This window comes from Triticum aestivum, chromosome 4B (genome assembly GCF_018294505.1).
Source record: "Triticum aestivum cultivar Chinese Spring chromosome 4B, IWGSC CS RefSeq v2.1, whole genome shotgun sequence".
Classification (NCBI taxonomy): domain Eukaryota; kingdom Viridiplantae; phylum Streptophyta; class Magnoliopsida; order Poales; family Poaceae; genus Triticum; species Triticum aestivum.
In genome coordinates, this window is record NC_057804.1 from 175257162 (window position 1) to 175275549 (window position 18388).

An 18388-nucleotide genomic window follows, 5' to 3' on the forward strand; every position below is an offset into this window, starting at 1 on the left:
TGTGAACCTGAGTTTGATACGAATGTTTACCTTTTCTGTTGTATTTGTGTGTGAACTTGTTAGTATGCCTACTGTGGGGTATGTGACGTGTGGGTGTCAACGGCACACCTTCTTCCCGAGAAGAATTGCACCTGCTTTGTTAGGGTAGCAACAGTGCATCAGCTCTTTTTAATCTTTTTATTACTCTATATTCCCCTCTCCCCCGCTCAACCCCTACCGTAATGTTTTCGGCCTCAAAACAAACATAGTACTGCGTTGTTTTGGGGGCTTGATGAAAAATCGAGTGCTGGTTTCTGTAGGTTGGCCCGCCCAGCAAATGGGCTGCTGGTCCACCACGACAGACTGGGAGGCTAAAAATACAAGTTGTATGGTGCAGAGGCAAGTAAAAGAACGCTATCAAGAGCCATCCACTAAAGAAGAAGAAAATCGCTCCTGATGTGCTTCTTTTTTCGTGCCGCCGGCCCCCTCTTTAATCCAGTTCGCTCGGGGATCTGGTATCATTCTTTTCAGAGGGCGAACAAGTATCATTTAGGCCTAGGTTTTGTATTTTAACATGTGTAGCCCACGACATACGGAGACAGTGGTTTCGACTTATTTTTTGAGGTCCATACCGGCCTATGGGCTTTTTCTTAAAGATCGGCAGCCCAATGTATTTTTTAACAAAACGCAGGTCTCTGTTCTATTTATCTATATATAAGAATAATAATGTTGTGTCCAATTTATGTTTTCCCTTCTAACCACATTATATATATTTATATTATTACTATTATCATATATTTTATAGAGACTTATATATACATTATAAAACATCCCACGTGTTATTAACTTATAAAAGTAAATGTTTAACGGAAGTTGGCAAGGAAAATCCTGGTTGTTTTTGACTCACAGGCAAGGAAAATCCTGGTGATTGCGTACAAAAGCTTGCGAAGATTTTAAGGACCAATTTAATAATAACACGCTCATTTTTATTTTGAGCAATAACTCGCTAATTTGTTAATTATATATATAATGTGCCTCTCTGGTTTATTCTTTGATATCAATTGCTCCTTCTAACATAACATTGTATATATAACGAGCCCACCTAATACGTGTATTTCAAGGAAGTGCAAATGGGCTGGGATTTCTTAGAAAATATAATGGGCCTGATTGACGCAAAATTATTTGTTCACCCAGCCCAGCAAATGGATTGTACATTCTAGAAAACATGGGTTAAATATATGCCACATTTTTGCAGGCTGACATGTAGGTCGAAGCCTACGCAGGGCGTTGTCAACTTGGTCAACAAATGATTGTGTCATCCACAGCCATTGGATTTATATCCAACGGCCGGCATGCAGCTTCAATCTCTCGTCTTCTTCCTCCAGCGTAGCCGGGACCGCCTGGTCCGGCCTCCGGCGGCTAGTGGCCTTGCTTAGCACGCATCGCTGCGAAGCGCTACCCCACCGCCGGCCAGGCTATCCCTCCACCCCTCGACACCTCCTATTATTCTCCACAGACTGCAGCCCCATGCCACAACAGAACCAGTTATAACCCTTCTCCTCCTCTCAATCTGCGACTCCACGGCCGCGTCTTCCCATCTCCGAGTCGTTCCCGTCCGGGGCCTTGTCGTCGTCCACCGCCTCGCTGCGATCGGTGCGGCGTGGTCAACAAACGAGAGTCATCGGAAGAGGACTGTACATGGAGAGCCTGACGGCTGGGACCCACGAGGTCCATGGTTGCACGCAAGGAAAGTTCCTCCTTATTAAGCTGAAAAAAATGTTTCCTCCACCTGACAGCTGGGACCCACCGGCTGTATCTTCGCACGGAAGGAAGTGCCTCCTTGTTTTGCGAAAAAAATTATTCATCCCATTGACAGCTGAGACCCGTCAGATTTGGTGGCTGACTTGTGGGCCTACTAAGCAGACGTGTACGCACGGCTTTGTCAACTTAATCAACAAATGATTATAGCGGCTAGACCGTTGGATGTTAATCCAACAGCCGTGCTCCTTCTTCAACCTCTGTTCTTGCTCCTGTCTCTCGTGGGCGGCACCGCGGCTGTGCTGCCGCGCACCCGAACCAGTGAAGTTTCCCACTCCACTCCATCTGTGACTCCACTGCCCCGTCTTCCCCATCTCCGGGTCATTCCAGTCTAGGTGCGCTCGGCACGGTGTGGTCAACGTTGTCAACAACCGAGAGTCATCGGAAGATGACTGTACGTGAGAGGCTGATCGTGGGGACGCACCACGCCCATGGACGCATGCATGCAACAGAATGTGGCGTGGTCAACGTGGTCAAGGAATGACTTCCATTGGAAGTATACTGTACGTGGAGAGTCTGACAGTTGGGTCCATGGCCGCAGCAAGTAAGTACCTCCTTATTATGCGGAAAATAATGATTCCTCCAACTGATAGCAGGGACCCACTGGACGGGCCACCGTATTTTGTGAAAAAACCATTTGCCCCCTGACTGTTGGGACCCACCTAACGGGCCACCGTATTTCGTGAAAAAAATGCTCCCCCCGCTGTCAGCTCGGACCCGCCGGAAGTGCATCCTTATTAAGCAGAAAAAATGAATACTCCCCCTGCTAGCTGGGACCCACCTTGGTGGGAGGCTGACTTGTGGGCCCACTAACTTGACGGGGACGGAGGGCTTTGTCAACTTAGTCAATATGAATGATTCTAGCTGCAGTGACCGTACGATGTCCATCCAACGGCCATCGTGCTTCTTCAACCTCTGGTCTTCTTGCGCCAGCCGCCCAAAGCCGTGCCGATCGTGTCGCCTGCTCCTGCTTCCCATGGCCGGCTGTGATGTCGCGGAGGCCTCACCTCCCCCTACTACTCCCGCCGTTGGCCAGGCCATCCCTCCACTCACCCACACCCCCTGTTATTCTGCGGCGACGGCAACCTCACACCGCAGCCGAATGAGTGAACCCTCATAATCCTCTACACGTGGTCATCCACTGCCGCATCTTCCCAGCCTCCGCGTTGTCCCCTTCCTAGGCCTTGCCGTCGTCCACCACCGTGGTGCTCTCGGCGCGGCGTGGTCAATGTGGTCAACGACCGACTTCCATCGGAAGAGTACTGTACATGGAGAGGCTGACGGCTGGGTCCACGGCAGCCGCAAGTAAGCGCTTCCTTATTATGCGCAAAATAATTATTCCTCCAGCTGACAGCAGGGACCCATCGGACGGGCCACCGTATTTCGCGAAAAAACGTTTCCCCCCTGACTGCTGGGACCTACCAGCTACACCTTTGCACGCAAGGAAGTGCGTCCGGGCAAAAAAAACGATTCGCCCCCTGACTGCTGGGACCCACCAGCTACATCTTTGCACGCAAGGAAGTGCGTCCGGGCAAAAAAATGATTCGCCCCCCAACTGCTGGGACCCACCAGCTACATCTTCACACGCAAGGAAGTGCGTCCGAAAAAACGATTCACCCCCCTGACTGCTGGGACCCACCAGCTACATCTTCGCACGCAAGGAAGTGCGTGACAGTCGGGACCTACCTGGTCGAAGCGTATGTAGCATTGTCATTCTGGTCGCGAACGTGTACGTACATACTGGTGGATGTAGAGGCACGCACGTGTCGTAGTAGAGGCGCGCATGTAACATGTACACGTACGTACAATGGCCAGGGTGCAAGAAAGAAAATACGGCCATGTACGTACATACGGGCGGGGTCTCGAACGCCTACTCACGCATACGTACGGCCAGGGCTCGTGTACATGGCTGGGTCGGAATGGAGAAACAGCGTCGTTGTCATGTTCATGGGGAGATAGCGGAACGCGTCGTGTTCATGGGGAGGCAACGGAATGCGTGGGAGCCAACCGGCTGGGTCGGAGCAGAATTCATCGTCGTGTTCATCGGGAGGGCTTGGACAGAACATGCGATGGAAACGAGGCCTGGCGTACCGCAGAATGGAGGAAACGGCCTTGTGTTCAATCGTCCATGTTCGAAACGGGATCCTGTTCATCGGGGGGGTCTGGCGTATCGCAAAACGGAGGAAACAGACCTCCTACGGTCGAAACGGGGGTCCTGTTGATCGGGAGGGGTGTGGCGTACTGCAAAACAGACGAAACAGACTTGTGTTGGAGCGCTACGGTCGAACGGGGGTCCTGTTGATCGGGAGGGGTGTGGCGTACCGCAAAATGGATGAAACAGACTTATGTTGGAGCGCTACGGTCGAAACGGGGGTCCTGTTCATCGGGAGGGGTGCGGCGTACCGCAAAACGGGACTCCACGAGATTTTGTTCATCTCCACTGTCGACCTCCTCCAGCCTCCACAGGCTATCGTAGACCTCCTCCAGCCTCCACAGGCTCCTGTTCATCCAGCCTCCACCGCGCGCTACTCCACCGGCTACTGTTCAACCACCCCTCCACGGGCACCCCTCCACCGTCTATTATTCATCCAGCCCTCCACGGGGTCATCCTGTTCATCCAGAGGCAACGCCACGGGATCCTGCATCCACCCCCACCGCTCACTGTTCATCCACCCCCCCCCCACAATGCTCAATGTTCATCCAATCGATCAGCTTCAGTTAGCAGCAGTAGCGAAGGAATCGCTCGATCGGGTTCAGTTAAGAGCCATTGATCGATCGCTCGGGTTCAGTAACGCGTAGCCTGCAGTGCAATCGCTCGGGTTCAGTTAGAGCCCAACGCCTCGCTCGGGTTCAATTAGAGCCAACGCCTCGCACACACGCGCGTACTTGTACGAGAGAAACGCGCATCGCTCGGCCCCCTACCTCCCACCGTAACCGGGAACTCAACGAAATTTTCCTCGCCCTCGCTTCTACCATGGTTTTTTCCGTCATGGACGGCCCAAAGAATGTCATGCAGCTGCGTCTCCGGCCCGCCCAGGACGAAAAGCCCATTTCCTATCATGATTATTTGTCATAGAAGTAGGAGCCCACCACATCTATGATGATACCGGGTTTTGTCACAATTATCGTCATAGAAGTGTCATATGTATGACAGGAAAAAATTTGTTCGGCCCAAAATGTCACGGATGTGTCTTTTTTTTGTAGTGACTATCCTTTTTTCACACTTGTGCTTCAAAGTAGCACCATGATCTTCATGATAAAGAGTCTTTTATGTTGTCACTTTCATATACTAGTGGGAATTTTTCATTATAGAACTTGGCTTGTATATTCCAACGATGGGCTTCCTCAAATGCCCTAGGTCTTCGTGAGCAAGCAAGTTGGATGCACACCCACTTAGTTTCTTTTTGAGCTTTCATACACTTATAGCTCTAGTGCATCCATTGCATGGGAATCCCTACTCACTCACATTGATATCTATTGACGGGCATCTCCATAGCCCGTTGATACGCCTAGTTGATGTGAGACTATCTCCCTCTTTTTGTCTTCTCCACAACCACCATATTCTCTTCCACCATACTGCTATGTCCATGGCTCATGCTCATGTATTTCATGAAAGTTGAAAAGGTTTGGGAACATCAAAAGTACGAAACAATTACTTGGCTTGTCATCAGGGTTGTGCATGATTTGAATATTTTGTGTGATGAAGATGGAGCATAGCCAGACTATATGATTTTGTAGGGATAAGCTTTCTTGCACATGCTATTTTGAGAAGACATAATTGCTTTATTAGTATGCTTGAAGTATTATCGTTTTTATGTCAATATTAAATTTTTGTTTTGAATCTTACATATCTGAATATTCTTGCCATAATAAATATGTTAGGTAGCATTCCACATCAAAAAAATTGTTTTTATCATTAACCTACTCGAGGACGAGCAGGAATTAAGCTTGGGGATGCTTGATACGTCTCGAACTATCTATAATTTTTTATTGTTCCATGCTATCATATTATCTATGTTGGATGTTTTATATGCATTTATATGCTATTTTATATGATTTTTTGGACTAACATATTAACCTAGAGCCCAGTGCCAGTTTCTGTTTTATCCTTGTTTTGAGTTTCACGGAAAATGAATATCAAATGGAGTCCAATTGACATGAAAATTTACGGAGATTATTTTTGGACAGAAGAAGCCCACAGAGCATCGGAGATGGACAAGAAGAATCTCGAGTCAACCACGAGGGTGGAGGGTGCGCCCTACCACCCTGAGCGCTCCCCCCTACCTCGTGGCTGACTCAAGGACCCCCTGACTTGTTCCCGACACCAACAACTCTTATATATCCCCAAACTTCCAGGACAGAACCAAGATCGGGAGTTCTGCAGCCGCAAGCCTCTGTAGACACCAAAAATCAACCGCGACCCTGTTCCAGCACCCTGCCGGAGGGGGAATCATCATTGGTGGCCATCTTCATCATCCCGGCGCTCTCCATGGCGAGGAAGGGGTAGTTCACCCTCGGGGCTGAGGGTATGTACCAGTAGCCATGTGTTTGATCTCTCTCTCTCTCTCTCTCTCTCTCTCTCTCTTGTGTTCTTGATATGGCACGATCTTGATGTACCGCGAGCTTTGCTACTATAGTTGGATCTTATGATGTTTCTCCCCCTCTACCTTCTTGTAATGGATTGAGTTTTCCCTTTGAAGTTATCTTATCGGATTGAGTCTTTAAGGATTTGAGAACACTTGATGTATGTCTTGCATGTGCTTATTTGTGGTGACAATGGGATATTCACGTGATCCACTTGACATATGTTTTGATCATCAACTTGCGGGTTCTGTGACCTTGTGAACTTATGCGTAGGGGTTGGCACGTGTTTTCGTCTAGACTCTCCGGTAGAAACTTTTGGGCACCTTATGAAGTTATTTGTGTTGGTTTGAATAGATGAATCTAAGATTGTGTGATGCATATCGTATAATCAAACCTGCGGATACTTGTGGTGACATTGGAGTATCTAGGTGACATTAGGGTTTTGGTTGATGTGTGTCTTAACGTGTTATTTTACTACGTACTCTAGGGTTTTTTGTGACACTTATAGGAATAGCCCAATGGATTGATCAGAAAGAATAACTTTGAGGTGGTTTCGTACCCTACAATAATCTCTTCGTTTGTTCTCCGCTAATAGTGACTTTGGAGTGACTCTTTATTGCATGTCGAGGGATTTTTATATGATCTAATTATATTATCATTGTTGAGAGAACTTGCACTAATGAAAGTATGAACCTTAGGCCTTGTTTCCAAACATTATAATACCATTTTAGCTCAAATTTACCACTTGATGCCTTGCTGTTTTTATATTTTCAGATTACAAAAACCTATATCAACCATCCATATTGCACTTGTATCACCATCTCTTCGCTGAACTAGTGCACCTATACAATTTACCATTGTATTGGGTGTGTTGGGGACACAAGAGACCCTTTGTTATTTGGTTGCAGGGTTGTTTGAGAGAGACCATCTTCATCCTACACCTCCCACGGATTGATAAATGATACGTCTCCAATGTATCTATAATTTTTGATTGTTCCCTGCTATTATATTATCTGTATTGGATGTTTAATGGGATTTATTATACACTTTTATACTATTTTTGGGACTAACCTATTAACTGGAGGCCCAGTCCAAATTGTTTTTTTTTGCCTATTTCAGTGTTTCGTGGAAAAGGAATATCAAACGGAGTCCAAATGGAATGAAATCTTTGGGAGAGTCGTTTTTGGAACAAACGCAATCCAGGAGACTTGGAGTGGATGTCAAGGAAGCAACGAGGCAGCCACGAGGCAGGGAGGCATGCCCCCCACCCTTGTGGGCCCCTCATGGCTCCCCTGACCGACTTCTTTTGCCTATATATACTCATATAACCTAAAAACATCTGGGAGCACCATGAAACCCTATTTCCACCGCCGCAACCTTCTGTACCTGTGAGAACCCATCTTGGGGCCTTTTCCGGTGCTTCGCCGGAGGGGGAATCGATCACGGAGGGCTTCTACATCAACACCATAGCCTCTCCGATGATGTGTGAGTAGTTTACCTCAGACCTTCGGGTCCATAGCTATTAGCTAGATGGCTTCTTCTCTCTCTTTGGATCTCAATACAAAGTTCTCCTTGATCTTCTTGGAGATCTATTCGATGTAATTGTTTTTGTAGTGTGTTTGTCGAGATCTGATGAATTGTGGGTTTATGATCAAGATTATCTATGAACAATATTTGAGTCTCCTCTGAATTCTTTTATGTATGATTTGTTATCTTTGCAAGTCTCTTCGAATTATCAGTTTGGTTTGGCCTACTAGATTGATCTTTATTGCAATGGGAGAAGTGCTTAGCTTTGAGTTCAATCTTGTGGTGTCCTTTCCCAGTGACAGCAGGGGCAGCAAGGCACGTATTGTATTGTTGCCATCGAGGATAAAAAGATGGGGTTTATATCATATTGCTTGAGTTTATCCCTCTACATCATGCCATCTTGCCTAATGTGTTACTCTGTTCTTATGAACTTAATACTCTAGATGCATGCTGGACAGCGGTCGATGTCTGGAGTAATAGTAGTAGATGCATAATCGTTTCGATCTACTTGTCGCGGACGTGATGCCTATATACATGATCATGCCTAGATATTCTCATAACTATGCACTTTTCTATCATTTGCTCGACAGTAATTTGTTCACCCACCATAATACTTATGCTATCTTGAGAGAAGCCACTAGTGAAACCTATGGCCCCCGGGTCTATTTTCCATCATATAAGTTTCTGATCTATTTTATTTTGCAATCTTTACTTTCCAATCTATATCATAAAAATACCAAAAATAGTTATCTTATTATCTCTATCATCTCACTTTTGCAAGTGGTCGTGAAGGGATTGACAACCCCTTTATCGCGTTGGTTGCAAGGTTCTTATTTGTTTGTGTAGGTATGAGGGGTTTGAGTGTAGCCTCCTACTGGATTGATACCTTGGTTCTCAAAAACTAAGGGAAATACTTACGCTACTTTGTTGCATCACCATTTCCTCTTCAAGGGAAAACCAACGCATGCTCAAGAGGTAGCAATAAACCTTAGGTCATCCACTTGAGGGAAATTTGGTACTATCCTACAAAACTCTACACTTGGAGGCCCAACACGAGTCTACAAGAAGAAGGTTGCGTAGTAGACATCCCAGGCCCAGGGAACTTGTCATGGCCCTGGTCTGGTGGACCTTGGTCGTCTTCAACCTTCATCATCCAGGTGCCGAGGTAGATTGCAGGGAATGGCCTGTTGTCGCCATCCGACTCAAAGGAGGGGATGCCGCTCTGTGGTGAAGAGGATGAGCGCGGGGGCAGTAGTGTCCAATCTTTAACTCAGTCGACGTGGATGAGCAGGTCGCAGCATCGTACCCACGGTGCTGGCGCCATGTCGTGGCTGGGAGGGGGAAGCCATATATCTCCTCTGTTCTTTCAGCCCCTCGCTTGACGATCCAGAGCGTGCACTTGGTCGGGATGTGGGCGACATCCCACACCCACACCCAAGCCCCAAACTGCTTCATGTGGCCTTGGTCGAAGGTCATGTTGTTGAGGCAGTCCACCCTGCACCGTTCACCAAGGGCCTCTTCCACGCCCTCCAGTGACCAGAGCTACATCGGTAGGTCTTCAATGATGACACGCACATGGAGCTTGAAGTTGTCGTGGGTCATGTGATCGTCATCATGCCACGGCTTGATCCGGAGCATGCCGCCGTCGATGGTGACCGTGCCTTGGCGCACTGCCATGTCGTGGTGTGTGGGGAGGTTGAAGCAGACGAAGAAGTCCTCCGGGTGGTGGTAGGTGACACGCAACAGGTGAGGGGGGATGTGCAGCTGAGCCTCGAGAGCCTTGCCGATGGCCATGGGGTTGGTGGGGTGCGACTTGTCGACGGCGGTGAGGAGCACCACATGGTGGCGGAGGACGGACTCCAGCTGCTCTATGGCCGGTGAGGAGACGATGACCTTGTGCCTCTCACATGGGCGGCACAAAGGGTCGGTGTGGTAGTGGCGGCTCGCATCCATGGCTGCAGATTGGGCCGGTGCCGGAGGCGGAGGAGGGAAGCGAAGGCGGTCATGTACCAGCACTCTGGGTTGCGTGAGGCCGTCGGAAGGGCTGTTGTGAGGATTTAGATGGCACTCTCTGACAAAATGACCTGGTTGCTTGCACAGGACGCAGTGAAGAGGATCTCTATAGTCGATGCGACGGTGCTATGAGTTGAGGCAGCAAAAACAGAGTTCTTTGAAGCGCCTTAAGAAGGCCTCTCTGTCTGCACTCGCCCTAAAGTCTAGGCGCCGGGGAGCTGGGGGAGCCGGCTGATTGAAGAAGGCACGCCGGTTTTTGCGCGAGTGGTAAATGGACCAGCCATCTTCCTTGCCCGAAGAGGAATGGTTGGCAACCAGGGATGCGATAACCACGATGGATTTAAGCTGATACCGCCCAGAAGGGGGGTGGCTTCTCGATCCGTTGGGGGGAGGGGTGGCATAGCATGGGAGCATTCGCCCCGGAGAAGGAGGCGCAACTGTTCTGGGGACGGCACGCGCAGTGACAACTGAGTCTCCAGGACTTTGGGATGGACCAAAGGATGCAGGAAGATCTCCCCCAGATCCAGGCAAGGTCCATGCCGAGCGGTCTGAGGGTGGGCGATAGGGGGTTGACGGCTAGGAGAGGGAGGGGGCCATAGGCCGGTGTGGAGGCCCAGTTACCCACGCGAGAAACCACGATGGATGGTGGCCGGAGTGGCCAGTGGCGCTGTGGAGCTTGGGGGAGGCGAGGGAGAGTTCGTTCAGATTGTTAAATCCTCATAATTCAACATCATAGATGTGAATCAACCTGTCGTAGTAATGGGCCACAGGTAGCCTCACCCGAGTCCCTTGGCACATAAAAACTTTGGGCCGGCTACGTCCCACCAAAACCCCCGCTAGAAGCTCCGCCCTCCGAGGGCCGGCTGGCTAGAAGGCCAGCCACCGGAGGACGGCCAAGCACCAGAAGACGGCACTGGGAGCAGCCGGCTCCGGTAGGCCGGCTCCCAGAGAAGGCAGCCACCTGACGCCCACAGAGTCTGGGCCCCCATCAAGAGTACAAGCAACGGTGTGGCTACAGTGAAGCACGTCGCCCCGATCCCGGGAAAGGCATGGCTACAGTGCCCTGTATAGGCAGAGATCTCCGTACGGCAGGACAGTGTGCCATGTCTCCCCTGACGTCGCTCCGAGCAGGCGGAGTCCTGTTCCCACGATGACATGTCGGTACGGCCTGCCGGCGGTGGGCCCTATAGGGCAGTGACCCCGTAGAATATGGCGGAAGCCCAACCAGACGGACTCGGGAGGGGCCGGCCTCCAGCAGGCGGCCGTCCCTCGCCCCGAGGCAAGCATGCCATTAAGCTGATGGGACTAGGTGTGGCTACAGTGACCTCCCACCAGGCGGCGGGACTGTAGCCACACTAAGATGACCAAGCCCTTGTCATCGACGGCACCACTACAGTAAGAAGCCACCAACCAGTCGGCAAGGCCCACCAAGCGGCGGGCCCCAACGGTCAGCGAAGAAGCCGGAGGCCGGAGACACTGACAGCCGGGCCCAGCACCCGGACGGATTACCATTGTACCCCTGGGGGGTAGGCCTATATAAACCCCCCAGGGCACCCATGCAAAGGGTTCCAACTCTGATAGAACCAGCCAGTTACCTAGGGAAGGGGAGAGCTAGCCTTGCCTTCTCCTACCTCTAGACACAGCTCAAGGAGCAACTTGTATCACTAGTGCCATAGTGATCATGCGGAGACCCCACAGAGCAGGAGTAGGGGTATTATCTCCACGGAGAGCCCCCAACCTGGGTAAAGTTTGTCGGCGTACCTATCTACGCCTTATCCTGCTTCCAGGCACCAGCGACGTTCTACTCGCTCCCACCATGATAAGCCATCCTTTGGCATATGTCGCACCCAACCCCCGACATTTGGCGCCCACCGTGGGGCGAGCTGCACCGTCTTCCGGAGATCTGCTCTGGACGAGAACCCTATTACTTCCTGGCGAGCAAAGCCAGCCGAGCACGCCTGACGGCGTCAGCCCCGACGCGCTGCACAGCGCGGAGATCGCCTGCGTGGCGAGCTGCCTCACCAACCTCATCGGTGAGATCGACCTCTCCGGCGAGCCGGCCTCCGACACGGGCACTAGCTGCCCTGAGAGCCGCCTCATCAGCCTCCTCGACCAGCTCCATGTCACTAGCGAGCCTACTGTGGACCTGGAGTCCGTTGGCTCCACCGATCCGATGATCGTCAACTCCGACACGGCATCGTTCGACGCGTTCCCCACCAACATGGTGGTCTACGACGACCCGCCTCTTCACAAGCACAGCGGCGGGAGCACTGTCACGGAGGTGCTCGTCATCAGTACTGGAGAGCACTCGTACGAGCATGCTCGAGACCCTCTCGACGCGGCTCTACGCGACCTAACGGCGCCCATCCCAGAGGGCGCGGATGCTGAGGTGCTAGAGGCACACCGCATCCAGCTTCTCGAGAGCGCTGGTCGCCTGACCAGCATGCACCGTCTCTCGGACGCCTACCGACGCGAGATGGATCGAGCCGTGGGTGGCACACCGGCTCCTGAGGGGCCTAGCCGTCTCGCAACGGTTCGGCGGCGTGGCGCGACCGTCGCCAGCATGTTCGGGGCGGAGCACCCCATCTACGCCATGCCTGCAGAGAACATCCAGGCCGCCCAGGTAGTGATGGATGAGCTGGACAAATTTGATGGCGATGAGCGCCGCCACATGACGGAGCGAGTCCAGCAGCTTCTAGACGGGGCCGCCGTGCAGCACGAAGCCGCCTGCCACGCTGAAGCTCCAGCCTGACAAAACAACGAGCTTCCCCCTTGCCAAGATCATGGGGCGACATCCCGGATGCCGACGGTGGCGCCCATAGAGGAAAAGGCAACGAGCCGGCTGCTAGCCGCGGCCGGATGCGCCTCTCCATAGAGTGAAACAAAGACGGCCGCCCACATGCGGTGGAGCGGCGAGGCGACTAGCCGCCTCCTCCATCTCGTGGAGCGAGGCACCCCACTCCGCCTCCTGTCACGCACCCGACACTCGGCAACCGCCTTCGCCGCCGAGAGGGAGTCGGAGAGAACGACGCCCGCCATCGGATTGATCGCCTCAACCGATCCCAGGCGCTAGAAGAAGAAGACGCTCTGGGCCCGCCCTGCTTTGGCCCCCGAATCCGAGATGAGCCCTTCCCCAAAGGGTTCACTCTCCCACGAGATATCCCCAAATACACCGGCTCCGTGAAGCCGGAGGACTGGCTGGTCGACTACTCCACGGCCGTCAGCATAGCAAACGGCAACAAGCGTGTTGCCGTGAAATACGTCCCTATCATGCTTCAGGGGACGGCCCGGACGTGGCTCAACAGCCTGAAGCCCCACAGCATCAACAGCTGGGTGGATTTCACCGAGGCCTTCATCCGCAACTTCACCAGCACGTACAAGCGGCCTCCCAAGCCCCGGCAGCTCTCCTTGTGCGTCCAAGGGCCCAGCGAATCTACAGGCGACTTCCTCACGCGCTGGGCCGAGCTGCGCAACTCCTGCGAGGGCGTGCATGAGGTGCAGGCCATCGAGTACTTCACCGCCGGGTGCCGAGAAGGCACCCTCCTCAAGCACCGGCTTCTCTGCGACGAGCCTGCGACTCTCGACGAACTATTAATCATCGCCGACAAGCACGCCACGGCCGACTCCTCCAAGAAGGCGGAGATCATAGTCGATGCATCCGGCAAGGTAGCACCTCAGGCTCCTCGAACTCCGGCTGGCAAGACCAGTCGGAGACAGCCTCCAAGCGACAACAAGCGGAAGGCCACCCAGCCGGCCTCCAACAGCCGGCAGGTGGCGACAGTCGAGGATCAGCAGCCGGAGGGGCAGCCAGTGCCCAAGCATTAGAAGGGCGGCAAGCCCAGCTGGCTGTCCGCCTTTTCATACGAGCAGACCCTTGGTGCTCCCTGCAAGTTTCACAGTGGCGCGAAGCCGTCCAACCATGATGTCTACTACACAACCTTCTTCTTGTAGATGTTGTTGGGCCTACAAGTGCACAGGTTTGTAGGACAGTAGCAAATTTCCATCAAGTGGATGACCTAAGGTTTATCAATCCGTAGGATGCGTAGATGAAGATGGTCTCTCTCAAACAACCCTGCAACCAAATAACAAAGAGTCTCTTGTGTCCCCAACACACCCAATACAATGGTAAATTGTATAGGTGCACTAGTTCAGCGAAGAGATGGTGATACAAGTGCAAAATAGATAGTAGATATAGGTTTTTGTAATCTGAAATGATAAAAATAGCAAGGTAACAAGTGGTAAAAGTGAGCGTAAACGGTATTGCAATGGTAGGAAACAAGGCCTAGGGTTCATACTTTCACTAGTGCAAGTTCTCTCAACAATAATAACATAGATAGATCATATAACAAGCCCTCAACATGCAACAAAGAGTCACTCCAAAACCACTAATAGCGGAGGACAAACAAAGAGATTATGGTAGGGTACGAAACCACCTCAAAGTTATTCTTTCGGATCAATCCATTCAAGAGTTCGTACTAGAATAACACCTTAAGACACAAATCAACCAAAACCCTAATGTCACCTAGATACTTCATTGTAACCTCAAGTATCCGTGGGCATGATTATACGATATGCATCACACAATCTCATATTCATCTATTCAACCAAAACAAAGTACTTCAAAGAGTGTCCCAAAGTTTCTACCGGAGAGTCAAGAACGTGTGCCAACCCCTATGCATAGGTTCATGGGTGGAACCCGCAAGTTGGTCACAAAAACATACATCAAGAGGCACATTATATCCCATTGTCACCACAGATAAGCACGGCAAGACATACATCAAGTGTTCTCATAAAAGACTCAATACGATAAGATAACTTCAAAGGGGAAAACTCAATTCATCACAAGAGAGTAGGGGGGAGAAACATCATAAGATCCAACTACAATAGCAAAGCTCAGGATACATCAAGATCGTGCCATAGAGGGAACACGAGAGAGAGATCAAACACATAGCTACTAGTGCATACCCTCAGCCCCGAGGGTGAACTACTCCCTCCTCGTCATGGATAGCGTCGGGATGATGAAGATGGCCACCGGTGATGGGATCCCCCTCCGGCAGGGTGCCGGGAAGGGCTCCCGAGAGGTTTTTGGTGGCTATAGAGGCTTGCGGCGGCGGAACTCCCGATCTATCTTCTGTTCTGGAAGTTTTAGGGTACGTGAGTATATATGGGTGCAAGGGGTACGTCGGTGGACCTCCGGGGTGCTCACGAGGTAGGGGGCGCGCCCTAGGGGGTGGGCGCGCCCCCCACCCTCGTGGGCAGCCCAGGACTCCCCTGACGTGCACTCCAAGTCTATTAGGTGGGTTTCCTTCCAAAGTTAACTTCTCCAGTTGATTTCGTTCCGTTTTGACTCCGTCTGATATTCCTTTTCCTCGAAACACTGAAATAGGCATAAAACAGCAAATCTGGGCTGGGCCTCCGGTTAATAGGTTAGTCCAAAAAATAATATAAAAGTGGATAATAAAGCCCAATATTGCCTAAAACAGTAGATAAAGTAGCATGGAGCAATCAAAAATTATAGATACGTTGGAGCTGTATCAAGCATCCCCAAGCTTAATTCATGCTCGTCCTCGAGTAGGTAAATGATAAAAAAAGAATTTTTGATGCGGAGTCATACTTTGGCATAATTTCAATGTAAATCTTCTTAATTGTGGCATGAACATTCAGATCCGAAAGATTTAAGACAAAAGTTCATATTGACATAAAAGTAATAATACTTCAAGTATACTAATCAAAGCAATCATGTCTTCTCAAAATAGCATGGCTAAAGAAAGTTATCCCTACAAAATCATATAGTCTGGCTGTTGCTCTATCTTCATCACACAAAGTATTTAATCATGCACAACCCCGATGACAAGCCAAGTAATTGTTTCATACTTTAGTAATCTCAAACTTTTTCAACTTTCACGCAATACATGAGCGTGAGCCATGGACATGCCACTATAGGTGGAATAGAATGGTGGTTGTGGAGAAGACAAAAAAGGAGAAGTTAGTCTCACATCAACTAGGCGTATCAACGGGCTATGGAGATGCCCATTAATAGATATCAATGTGAGTGAGTAGGGATTGCCATGCAATGGATGCACTAGAGCTATAAGTATATGAAAGGTCAAAAAAAGAAACTAAGTGGGTGTGCGTCCAACTTGCTTGCTCACGAAGACCTAGGGCACTTTTGAGGAAGCCCATCATTGGAATATACAAGCCAAGTTCTATAATGAAAAATTCCCACTAGTATATGAAAGTGACAACATATGAGACTCTCTATCATAAAGATCATGGTGCTACTTTCAAGCACAAGTGTGGTAAAAGGATAGTAGCATTGTCCCTTCTCTCTTTTTCTCTCATTTTTTTATTTGGGCCTTTTTTTATGGCCACTCTTTTTTTTGTCCGGAGTCTCATCCCGACTTATGGGGGAATCATAGTCTCTGTCATCATTTCCTCACTGGGACAATGCTCTAATAATGATAATCATCACACTTTTATTTTTCTTACAACTCAACAATTACAACTCAATACTTAGAACAAAATATGACTCTATATGAATGCCTCCGGCGGTGTACCGGGATATGCTATGAATCAAGAGCAACACGTATGAAAATTATGAAGGTGGCCTTGCCACAAATACAATGTCAACTACATGTTCATGCAAAAAAGCAATATGACAAAAGTAATGTGTGTCATATGAACGGAACGGTGGAAAGTTGCATGGCAATATATCTCGGAATGGCTATGGAAATTCCATGATAGGTAGGTATGGTGGCTGTTTTGAGGAAGGTATATGGTGGGTGTATGATACCGGCAAAAAGTGCGCGGTATTAGAGAGGCTAGCAATGGTGGAAGGGTGAGAGTGCGTATAATCCATGGACTCAACATTAATCAAAAGAACTCATGCACTTGTTGCAAAAATTTAGAAGCCATCAAAAACCAAAGCACTACACACATACTCCTAGGGGGATAGATTGGTAGGAAAATACCATCGCTCGTCCCCGACCGCCACTCATAAGGAAGACAATCAATAAATAAAATTGTGCTCCGACTTCATCACAAAGCGGTTCACCATACATGCATGCTACGGGAATCACCAACTTCAACACAAGCATTCTTTAAATTCATAATCACCCCAACTAGCATTGCTTTGATATTATCACCTCCATATCTCAAAACAATTATCAAGCATCAAACTTATCTTAGTATTCAATGCACTCAAAAGAAAGTTTCACATATCTTGAATACCAAGTATATTATCTTTAAGCAAATTACCATGCTATTAACAACTCTCAAAATAATCTAAGTGAAGCATGAGATATCAATAGTTTCTTTAAAACAAATCCACCACCATGCTCTAAAAGATCTAAGTGAAGCACTAGAGCAAATGACAAACTACTCTGAAAGATATAAGTGAAGAACAATGAGTAGCTAAATAATTATGCAACTATGTGAAGATTCTCCCAATTAATAATTTCAGATATTGATACTTTATTCAAACAACAAGCAAAGCTAAAGAAAACTACATTTCAAGGATAGCACAACTCATGTGAGGAAGCAAAAACTTAGGCTCAACCGATACTAACTGATGATTGCCGAAGAAGAAAGGTGGGATGCCTACCGGGGCATTACCAAGCTTAGATGCTTGAGACTTCTTGAAATATTATCTTGGGGTGCCTTGGGAATCCCTAAGCTTGAGCTTTTGTGTCTCCTTAATTCCTTTCAGGTCACGGTTTCTCTTTTTATCAAAAGCTTCATTCACAACAAACTCAACACGAAATCGTGAGATAGGTTAGTATAAACCAATGCAAAACCTTATCATATTCTACTGTAACAAATCACTAACATTATTATTCAACATTGAATACTAAATTTCTCTGCATATTTAATACTCCTATCCTCAAATAGAACCATTAAACAAGCAAACATATGCAAACAATGCAACTATAACAGCAATCTGTCAAAACAGTACAGTCTGTAAAGAATGCAAGGGTATCAATACTTCCCTGACTCCAAAAATTATGAACTAAAATTCTCATTATAATAAATTTATCAGAGCTTAATATGAAAAAAGATTCAACATTATACCATTCTCTTACTTCTCTAGGGAATTTTTTCAACAGCGGTAAACTTTCTGTTTTCAAACAGCAACATGTATACAAGCAAAATAAGCATGGCAAAGGATATCCTTGACTTTTTTTATTGAAACTAAAGATGCAAAACATTATTCTAACTAACAGCAAGAAAAAACTAACAAAAGAAAATGACGCTCCAAGCAAAACACATATCATGTGGCGAATAAAAATATAGCTCCAAGTAAAGTTACCGATGACGAAGATGAAAGAGGGGATGCTATCCGGGGCATCCCCAAGCTTAGGCTCTTGGTTGTCCTTGAATATTACCTTGGGGTGCCTTGGGAATCCCCAAGCTTAGGCTCTTTCCACTCCTTATTCCATAGTCCAACGAATCTTTACCCAAAACTTGA